We start from the raw sequence: 11,565 nt of genomic DNA on the forward strand, positions 1-11,565 counted from the left end.
TCGCATTTAAATTAAACGGAAGAAAGTTCCTTTCTCACATAACCAGAATTTTCTGTCTAGACAGTTTTATGCCCACGAGAGCAGGTTCTCATAAGCATATTTGTAAATTACTACAGTAGATCACAAATATATCACAATAAAAAAGTTACATGTTGTATAAGTTCTTTTCTAATAAGAACAATGAACTTTTTGGCTATGTTCAATACATAAAAAAGTGGATTTTTAAAGAAAGCACAAATCCGAGTAAATAATGGGGAAGGCCCTATTGAGAATACTAATCAATTTCTTTTAAATTCACCAGGTTCCTTAGACTTGCCATTATCTAAGTAATAAAACACAATATAGCTGATATCTGATAGGTAATTTATTTCTTGTAAACTAGTTCATTTCTTGTCTATTTTACAAAATTATATATTCACAGAGTAATGCTTGAAATCACACAGAATCAAGGGCAGATTTGCTTCTATAGACAAATCATTCATTTATAAGAAATTTGTTTGGAAAAACAACACATGCATTTCTTACTTCCACAGTTTTGAAACAGGTCAAAGCGTTCTAATGTTTGTATTGTTGGTGACAACATATTACAAGAGTAGTTTGCAGAAAATTTAAGATGAATTTCAAAGATATATTTTGTTCATGTACACAATTGCAATGCCAGTTTGCAAGCCATCATTAATACACCATAAATGAGGACTTAAAGTATGTCACCAGAGATGGACGTAAGAAATAACGTGCTGAAAGAGGCACCTGAAGAGAAAGAAGTCAACTAGAGGCCAGTCCAAACTGCAGGTGTGAGACTAAGTTATTGAAGCATTCATATCGAGATCATGTTCACTGAGTATCTGTGCTGACGAGCAAGACACTTTTTCTACCTTCCAAAAGTAGAACAGAAAAGGTGAGAAAGAGCCATTTACCTGGCAGTAAGCCTCAGTTGTTGGTACTCTGGATGACCTACCAACCTGCAACTGACTAATCTGGGAAGAATTTCCAGTAATTGAAAATGAATATTTGGAAAGTCGTATCATAAATGCCTCTTTTCCCTCAAAAAGAAGTAATGAGCTAAATCTGTAAGGCAGGCTACATTAGTGAGCTAAAATGTTGGTACCAAACGGTACATTTTGATTGGTTAAGTAATGGGAAGTCTCTTCTGGAACCTCTATCATGCTTCAGTTGTCCCTGTCTTTGTAAAACATTCTTTCTTTGCAAGAATAAACATGGTCAGGTAATGAAGAAGGTTTTTCATTCAAGAGAGTAATAATGGTTCAAATACTGTTATGTAAGCTACTCTCAACATAAATACAATCATAGCAAACCTCTGAAAGCACATGGCTAGAAGAACTATAGTTATTTCACGTAGAGAATAAAGATGAAGTATGAGAAATATTACTGAAGCCCAATGGAATGGATCATAATACTAGAATACTGAAACAAGTTTATCTCAGGGTCTGTATTATCTTTTCAGCAGATAAATCAGAACGTGTGAAGTCTGATTCACAAATTCCAAGACAGGATAACTGCAGGACATACACTTGCAAAAATAGCAAGTAGGCAAAATTTTCAATTAATGGATGTCAGCAAAGTGTAACAGGTTCAACAAATTTACTTCAACAATCTAGAAAATGTTAAACATTTATAACTTTTAAAAACTATAGCTTTTAAAAGTACACAATAACTGATTACTGAGCATGTGCAGCAATCAACAGAGATGTAACTTGATAATGACCTTAAAGACTAAAGAAGAATTAATCACTAACTTTAAACTGAAATGGATACCTTGAAAAGAGATATTGCATTTCATCTACTTTCTTTGCGCAATATATGGTGCAATGAACAACATTAAATATAACAAGAACTTTTCAAAGTCCCAGTTTCTGAAAACTTTACGCAACTATCACAACCATGTTTTAGAATTAAATTAGAGAAGTATTAGTGAAAACTGGTAGCAATTACTAGCTGTCCCCAAATGGATAATGAAATAAGATCCTGACAGCAAAACATAGATAATTTCTAGCTGATTAAGGAAATGTAAATTTGGATCCATAGTTGAGAGTTTCTAAAAGTACATCTATGTAAAAAATAAGAATCCAGTGTCTAAGTAACCTGATATGGCTCCTAAAATACCTAACTACACTGGACAACAACACACACCGTCAGCAAAGAGACAGATGCTAAGGAATAAAACAACTTTTGTCAACAAGTTTCATGTAAATGGGTCTTGTCATACGAACTATTAATGGTTTTGAGAGTATATGATGTTTAGATGTTAAAAAAAAAAAAAAAGCTTTTGTTGATGGAGAACTTGGATTTTGTAACCTTACAATTTAAAAAGATGAAATGATTGGGAAAGCATTAATGAATTGAGCAGCTAATTGGTGAGGTACTTCAAAGATCATTTTTGGTCTAAATCTCGTCAATATTTTTAACTGATTATCTGGAGATATTCCTGATGGTTGAGAATGGAAAATCTTCAGTACCTAAGCGTTTCAATTGAGAGATTCATGGAACACTGAGAAACGAGGGAGCTGGTTACTGCCACAAATAGTCTGAATCACTTGGCTAAATGATCACACGACAAATATTCTTAATAGATCCTAAAATGCCAAAAATATCTCTGTGAAGAATCAACGAAAGTTGCACTCACAGGACAGTATTTTATCAATGCTCTTACTGAGCAGAAGACAGAGAGAGGATCTGGATTTACAGGTATGTAGGTTTTTTTGCTGTTGTTTTAAAAATGAGCATTCTGTGAGGAATTTAGTTTTAGACAGATAAAGACAAAACAACATTCAATGTCTTAAATCTGAAGGGAGATTAATGCAACTCAACCGTTTCTGCTTAACAACGCAGTTGCATGAGTGTGGTGGTTTTACTGTGACAGGTAACTAGACTCCACACCGCTCTCTCACTCCCCCTCCTCAAAGTACAGGAGAACATAAAACAGAAATGGGCTGGAGGATTAAGGACAGGAAGATTGTTCACCAATTACTGTCATGGACAAAACACATTAAGCACAGGGAGATTAATGTACTTTTCTTTTTACCTGCGGCGACTCTCCATGGGCTGGACCTCCTTCAGGCATCATCCACCGCTGCACTGCAGGTTCCTCCATGGCTGCACATGGAAATCTACTCTGCATGGTGGCTGCGAGCTGCAGGAGAGCCTGCTCCTCCACGGGCCTCTGCTAAGCTGCAGGGAGCTTCTGCTCCACATCAGGAGAACCTCCTGCCCTACTCCTGCACTGACCTTCATGGCTGCAGGGCTGTTTCTCACCATATGCCCTCCTTCCCAGCTGCCGTTGTGCAGCAATTTTTCCCTTCCTCAGAACTGCTCTCATAGCATATCCAGCATTGCTCACAGCTCAGCTCTAGTAGCAGCAGATCCCCTTCAGGGATGGGATGGGACAGTCAGTATTGGGCTCTGCTCACCCATTAAAGTCTCCTGGAACTCAGTACCAAAACCTTACTACAAAAACCCAATACAATAAGCTTCCAATTTTCTTGAAACTGTTGACACAGGATAGTATGCTTACTAGTATGCCTTTTTCTTTTGTTGTTTTGTTTTGTTTTGTTTTGTTTTGTTTCCTGTCCTCTGGAGGAGAGGGAGGCAGGGCAGAGGGAAAGGATAGATTCTCTCACTTGAATGCCTGGAGCTCTTCAGCTGTAATGTCAGTTCTGCCCAAACTCCTCATCCAGTGGCACAAGCCACTGGCACACTGGCAAGACTACAGTATGAGACAAAAGTTCAGAGCAGTTCAGACATGACCACAAAGAAGCTAAGTGCCATAAGGAGGATGGTGCAGCAAGGAGATGGTGGAAAACATATGGTGGCCAACATATGGTGACCAAGCACAAAAGCTCACCACAAAAGTAAAAGCTCTCAGTGTATTCAACCCAGATGTATAAGATAAGAAGTGTTTTGGAAACTGTGTGCTTAAAATATCACATCTGCTATATTTTCTAGAGAATGGCAAGGATGCAAAATAATCATCTTATGTATGCCAGCATCAACACTGTTCTTACAATTAAATTTGAAAACCAGAAAAGAAACTCAACCATGATGAGAGACTGGGGAAACTGGCCTCTTAAGTATTTATGACAAATTCACACTTCATGCTAAGTCATAGAATCACGGAATGGCTTAGGTTGGAAGGGACCTCAAGGACCATCAAAAGTTCCAATCCCTTTGCCAAAGGCAGGGTTGCTAACTGCTAGATCAAGTACTAGATCAGGTTGCCGTGGGTCCCATCCAACCTGGTCTTCAACACCTCCAGGCCAAGTCTAATTATTTACCAACCTCTGAACACTGTCAACAGCTTTGAGATCTTCAAATGAGAAAGAAATAGAAGCCATACAGCATAACTACAAAACTCACCGGTATAAATACTGGGAAGTATGTCTACAATGTGCACAGATCACAGTGGATGACTATTTGAGCAAATAGGTAGCCATAATCATCTATTTGTTCTGAGCAGCACAATATCACACAGGTAAATCAACCTAGGGCCAGAAGTGTCCAAGCAGTACTTCACTACAGCTAATAAATCTATAGCAAAGATCACTCACCTATGTGCAGAACTTATTTCCCTTCCATTTCTGGTAATAACCCAGATGTGATTAGACAAGGCATCTCTGTACTGTGAGATATTTATTGGCTTGATCAAGAGGCACTATACTATACAGCATTCTGCTGTGAAGTAAAAGGAAGTGGTTACAGTCCTCAACTTAAAACTCAAATCTGTTTCCCTCTACTTTTGCACATGCTGCAAAACAAACAGACAAAAAAAAAAAAGCAATCTGTGTTACACCTGTGTAACTAACACAAGTAACTGGACAACAGCACGTACACACAGATGGAAACAATCATCATTAACAGCTCGATACATTCCCTTCTTAAATTTATGCTAACATTTTATTTCATTCCCATATTTGAACATTTCTTCATCTGCTTCAAACAACCATAAGACATCCCAAGTTAAGATGGACCCCCAAGAATCACAGAGTCTAACTCCTGGCTCCACACATCACCACCGAAAATCCAGCACTGTGTCTGAGAGCACTGTCCAAATGTTCCTTGGACTCCAGCACTTAGGGCCATGCATACTGCCCAGGGCAGCCCATTCCATGCCCACTGCCCTCTGATGCAGAACCTTTTCCTATCCCCCACTTACCTCTCTCCTAGCACAGCTCCAGGATGTCAAGGTACACTGCTGGCTTATGTTCAACTTGTTGCCAGCTAGAATCCCCAGATCCCATTCTGTGGGGCTGCTGTCCAGCCTTTCATTCCCCATTTTGTCATATATACAAGGCTGCCCTTTCCAAGGTCCAGAATCACTCACTCACTCAGATGCAAGAACTCACTGATGAGAGAACTTAGCGAAAACCTGGATCTGCTAATAATTAGTTCATTAAAAATAAGCAAAATTGTGAAATAGGCACATTATACCACACATTTTTCTACACTGGATGAGAACCAGTAAAGAAATATTCATGCCATTGGAGCCAGTGGAATTTTTTTTTCATTGACAGCAGTTGGACCAAGGTTTAATTCCAAATGTCTATTTCTCACGTGGACATAGTATGATCTATCACATCTTTAATTTCTCACATTTAAGACTATGAGATTAGTTGTTGAGGAAGACATTCAATTGAGGGAAAACTGTTACTTAGCAACCTTAATCATTTTAAAACAAAGCTTTAGCTTGCCTTTTTTTTTTTTTTTCCTTCCAGTGAGGAAATAATAGATCTCTGTCCCTAAGTGTTTCTAACCAAATTAACAGAGTGAACATCTAGACTGAACATCAATGGAAGGCCGTAAGCAAGCTGTCTTTCGAAGCAGCATCCTTTCATAGCTCAACCCTTTCCTGCTTTTTGCATTACTGTCAAAGAAAACCTCAGCTTTTAAAGAAGAAATAAATTCCTCCAGACACACTAGCTTCTGGCTGATGTAGAGAAGCCAGTACCACAGGCATGAAAAAAAAATGATGCTTTTGTAAACAAACAGAAATAAACACCTGCTGGTTTTCATTCTCTGCAATAAAAGTGCTCAAGAAAAATGCAGAAATGTGATGGAATTCACCCTCAAAATCAAATAACAGATCCAAATTAGTTTCTTACTATACCATCTAAGACTCCAGCTTGAACAGACCCCACAAAGCTCCCAATTACACTCAAGCTAAGCTGTCCCCACTCACACATTCTGAAAGATTTTGGTGCTCCTAATTATTGTAAGTAACACGCTGAGCTACCCAAAGGTTTCAAGAAAAGGACAAGGCAACAACATATGGCCTAAGCAGATTGTTCATGTCTTTCCCTAAACAAGACACAGTTTCACCTTAGACTGACCTTGCAATTACAGGCTACTGGGAGTAGTTATGCACTTGAAAACAGTCAGTACAACAAATGACGGGCACAGGAAAAGCCTCAGAAAATATTGAACGCAGAGGGTTCTCAATAAGCAAGCTATGTATTCTGGCCACATTGAGTCAATTCTCCTCTGATCAAGCAGGCTGCTACCTGAATCTTAAAAATGAAACATGCAAGTCAAATAACCCTTTGTAATATCACTTCCTATGCATCTGAAACAATGATAAGAGCTTCTCCAGAGGTGCACTTATAGCAATTTGTGGCGAAGGTTCTGAAAAAAACCATCTCCAAAATAATAAATTTTAGTAACTGCAAAGTAAGCAAAGTGGATTAATGTGCCTGCCTCCTCCAGCAGAAAGAATGGAATCTGAATAGTTTTTTTCTGAGCAGGTTTTAAGCAGCTAGGGAAAATTTGCATTGCCACCTGAAATAATTCATGCCTATAGGACTCAGTTCAGTAATATTAATAACATTTAAGCCCAGAGTCTGTACTCATTATAGTTGAGGAAACAATGAAATTTCAGCAGTAATCCACCAAGTTCTCCCTAACTGTTCTGCACCTACTCTTATGTATGAGGGGCAAGAATCATTTGCCATATTGTTGACAAATGCACAGATCTTAGAAACCTGCTAACGTTAGATTAAAATATATTTTGGCTTTTTTAATTACCCAGAAATACAAAAGCTTAAGAACATGTTTGTATCACTCTTATGTGTCACAAGCTGCAGTTGACATATCATTTCTTTTAAACACCTGTACATTTGCATACATACACTTGATCTGAACAGAAGATAAACATAAATATTTATTTGCAAATAGTTCAAAATCCACAGTGTCTTTGTAATTTACTAAAGGAATTACATATACACTGACTAGACTAGTCCTATAGACTACAACTAGTGACAAGCATTACAGATAACTGGCATTTCTTGTTAGGGAAACCCTAATACGTTGATTTTTTTTCCCTTTAAATTAGTACTGGCTTTGTATCAAGCATGGATCTCAACTTGTTGATATCCTTCTAGGAGGGAAGCGGTAGATCAACAGATAACAACAGCAAGAGAAACAGACATCAAGTTTACTCATTAAAAGAAAAAACACTCTAGAGATGAGGAGAGCTAAAATATGTTTTCCTCTGTATTATTCTTGTGTTTGATTGTTAAAGGGCTCTTCTCCAAGTAACACAGTAACAGTCACTGACTCTTCTTCCTCCACAATCTCACGTGATACTTTTCTCACTGGAGCTCTTAGCAGGCTACTCTCAATGCCTTGCTGCTCTGAGAAAGTATTTTTAGACAAGTTGAGTGCTGTATACCTAAAAATTAGACTTGGAGAGGGGAAAAAAATCCCTTAAATTTAACAGGCTGCACGAAACACCTCTATGCCAGAGTCATAGCTGGATTTCAGGGAAGTGAAGGTATTTATTTATTGCATTTTTAAAGGTATAATGTGTGCTAGATGATGTACTCATGGGGAGACTACTGATTTAAAAAATGCCACTCAGTTGCCACCTCCATCAGATCAGGTCAAGAATGTAGGAGATTTTATCTCAATAAGCTAGGAAAGAGGTCACACCATGTGGGGAAGCAAGCCCTGGAGAAAGACTGTTACACAACTGCTGCTGCTGCTAGCAGTCAGGGCCATTAGCCAGGGTGTGCTTGCATCTGTAAGGCTGAAAAACAAGGAGATAAAATTCCATCACTGACACAGCACCCTGATTTTACTTTCATGAGTTGCTCAATTTAAAAACAGCAAGTGTCTGGATTCTTACATCCTAAAATTAAAATTACATCAATTCAACTTTGAGGACTCAGAGCTGTCGCAGCCAAAGAAGAGAAAGGAGCCCCCAGGAGGACTCCCAACAGTTACTTGTTCATTCTAAATGCGAATGCTAAATCTTATTGATCTTCTGATCACTACAAATTATTGGTAAGCTATGCATTAAAACAGACTGCTGTAAATTGGAGTTGACAGTATTATCACTGAAAGAAATGCATGAGCTCTGTGTTTGCCATAGTGTGACCTGCTGGTCTAGTGGTGCAGCACTGTGGCACTGCAAGAATTGCTATTTCTCATCCAACTGCTCTTCTCAAGCAAATTATTTCATTCACAAAGAATTAACTTTTCTTAACAGCATTTCTTCAAAGTAGGCATGCATTACCACTTAGCAAAAAAAAGAAAAGAAAAACAAAACACAAAGGATATTAGAACACTATTTCAGTTTCACTTGCTCCCCAACCTCAGGTGCAACCACGCAAGAATCTACTGCATCACGGCACCTTTCCAAACAGCTTCATTGAGTTAAATCAATCTCAACAGATATTATGACACTAGTACACATGCAGGCAGGTCCCAGGAATCAAAGTTAGGTGGTAGGACACTGGAAGAACCCCACCATGCTATACTTTGTTGACTGGAACAAAGGCCTTCTATTGTTTTTCTCTTATTTATTTCCATGGAAACTATAACACATACAAAGACCACAATAACACTATTTGATATAGAAACTTTTCAGCCACTAAACATTATTTTTCAATATAGTAACCACCATAAACAACGCATTTTTGACATCCAGCCCTCATTTCATACTTGTAAAAATATGCTCCAGTGGAGGTGACCTACTGTTGCCCCTGCTGAAATGTACTACCTACTGCCCCACTGTGCTTAAACGTCAATGGGTGCAACTTTTTCACATGGAGGAATTTTCAACTCCACACCTTTGCTTAACATGCACTTCCACATCAGATACCATTGTTAGACAGCCGCTCCGCTGCCATTGTCGCGCAGCAATGAAACAGAATATTGATGGGAAGGTTCAATCCCTACTGAAATACCACCAATGCCTGCCCCTGACACTGTGAGCCAACATCATAAAATAGCAGGCATTACTTTTGTAGAAACCCTTGCATCTTAAAACAGTTTGCTTAAGAAAATTTCCTCTGGCTTTTCAAATTTAACCTCGAGAGAGAGATAGAGCTGAACTGGAAAATGTTGCCATTGGATTGCAGATAAGAGATAGATCTTCAGAATCCAACAATCAGTAGTGCAACTCCTAGTTACTTTAGGTTCCTGTGACACAAAATGGAGATGAAGATCTTGTGGGCATGCTTCTCTTCTTCCTGAAGGGAACCTAAGCAGAGCCTGTGGGCAGATGTTCCAAAAGGCACTCAGTGGCAGCCCTACCACCGTGTAGAAAAACTGCTTAGCACTATGGGCTACAGAGCAGAGAGCAAACAGAGTACAACTCTCAGATACAAAGTGTCTGTTGCTTTGATTTAAAGTTCAACTGGTTTAAATAATCTATTTCCCGTTAGGTCCAATAGGTCATAATTAAAGGAAAAGATGAAAAATGGGACAAGAATAAAAACTACCTCTCCTGGACGCATGCTATTGGCTGCCCAAGTTAGGAGGGAAAGGGCCTTCTGATGGTTGTGAGCATATTATTTTGCCTCTCAGATCATTTTATGGCATCATGTTCCACAATTTCAGTACATGGCTATACATATATATATATAATACGTATATATATAAATATAAATATATAAATATATATATATATATATAATTAGAATATATATAAGATATATAATGTATAAATATAATATATAATAATTTATATAAAATATATATTACACATATATACATATACATATATATATGTATGTATGTGTATGTGTGTGTACATATATATGTGTGTGTGTGTGTGTGTAATATATATTTTTCATTTGTTTGCCTCTCAACTCATGGCAAGTAGTGGTGAATAACTGTTTCCTCCTGTGTTTTCATAGGACCCAATCAAGTACAGCAACAGCTCCTTAACTTCTGATCATCTGCTCTCCTTTACAGTAACATCTTGTTTTGAAGCAGGGAGATAAAAACTGCATATAGCATTCCAGATACAATGAGCCCCAGGTTTATACAGTGGATTGATACGGTTTTCATTTCTTAATATTTCATTCACCTTTTAAACCCATTCTGAGCCATTAACTGAAGTTTCCAGAGGAAAAATAGTAGATATAAAGCCTAAAATTCCCTTTTGTTTTACTTTCTTCTTTTCCACAGACACCTTTATTTCCAGAAAGCAGAACATAAAAGAAAAAAAAAAGTTCAGAAATTCACTATTTGAATAATCAGCCCCACAGGTTGGAAAAGAAAGAATTCTGATAATTTCATCAAAGTAAGGAACAATTTATGGTGAAAAGACAACACATTGATACAGCACTATTGTATAGTGAAACAAGAATTCAACGCTCATTTTCCTGAGGAAAAAACAAAGGCAAGTAACCCAGCCAACCATTCATGACGGAGAAGACTAAGATGCCAGGCACAGGTGATGCCTGGATTCCAGTGACACCAGACCAAAAAAACTTCAGGAGATATCACTTCAGATTCATCCAAATAATTAAAAATAAAATAAAAATAACAACAACAAAAAACCACAACTCCTTTTCAATTAAGCCCAACACATCAACCTTGGGCTTTACTTTGCAGAAAATTTGGCAGCTTTTCCAGTCTCTTTACAGCACTGCTGTGAAAAGGCAAGCCCTGGCGAGATTAGGCTGGCACCTGGAGCCATTTGGAACATAACAACTCTATTGAGTCTGCACACTTATGGACAATGCTACATATATATTCTCTCTTTATATGTCAGTAGATGGCACTCTATATTTATTATGTATATATTTGCCACATTTACCAGAAGGGGAAAAAAAAAAAAAAAGCTTCTTTTTAGGGAAGTACAGTAGTAGATCCCACATCCGTATATAGCATCCCTTAGTGTGGAGCCCTGTGTTTTGCCTACTGCTTAGCGCAGATCTGTTTTCCCTAGGCACACAAGCTGATCAAATACACTGATCAGAGCAAATAAGTCTATGGAAACATGAACCCTACATACAAACTGTACTTTATGCAATTAGTAGATAATCCATTCTCCCATCCACACTATAATAAGCCTAACAATGTCCCTTTCTATAACAGCCTATAAATTTTCAGCACTGACAAAATGTATGCATATGATATCAAAGAAAGTTCTAATCACTTACCTGGTCAGTTCACTATTCACTTGCAATCACATTAGCTTAATTTAGCTGCCTGTCCTTCACATTTCTATAGCCTACAGAGTCATCAAAGGCAGAGTCAATTTTCTTTCTATAAATACAATTCTCATTATATTTATTCATCTCTATTAAGAATGTGAAA

At 37.8% G+C, this 11,565-nt stretch overlaps 1 long non-coding RNA gene across 3 annotated transcripts in view; it reads right to left on the reverse strand.

The window, feature by feature from the left end:
- LOC107312178 (uncharacterized) overlaps positions 1-9,802 on the reverse strand; it is a 44,417-nt gene extending 34,615 nt beyond the window's left edge. For all 3 annotated transcript variants that reach the window (XR_014944911.1, XR_014944913.1, XR_014944912.1), the window contains exon 1: positions 4,566-9,802. This is a non-coding gene — a long non-coding RNA (uncharacterized LOC107312178). The remainder of the gene's footprint in view (positions 1-4,565) is intronic.
- Positions 9,803-11,565: the final 1,763 nt, after the last annotated feature.

The sequence above is a fragment of the Coturnix japonica genome, chromosome 3 (assembly GCF_054131305.1).
Source record: "Coturnix japonica strain WE chromosome 3, WE-NBRP24, whole genome shotgun sequence".
Classification (NCBI taxonomy): Eukaryota; Metazoa; Chordata; class Aves; order Galliformes; family Phasianidae; genus Coturnix; species Coturnix japonica.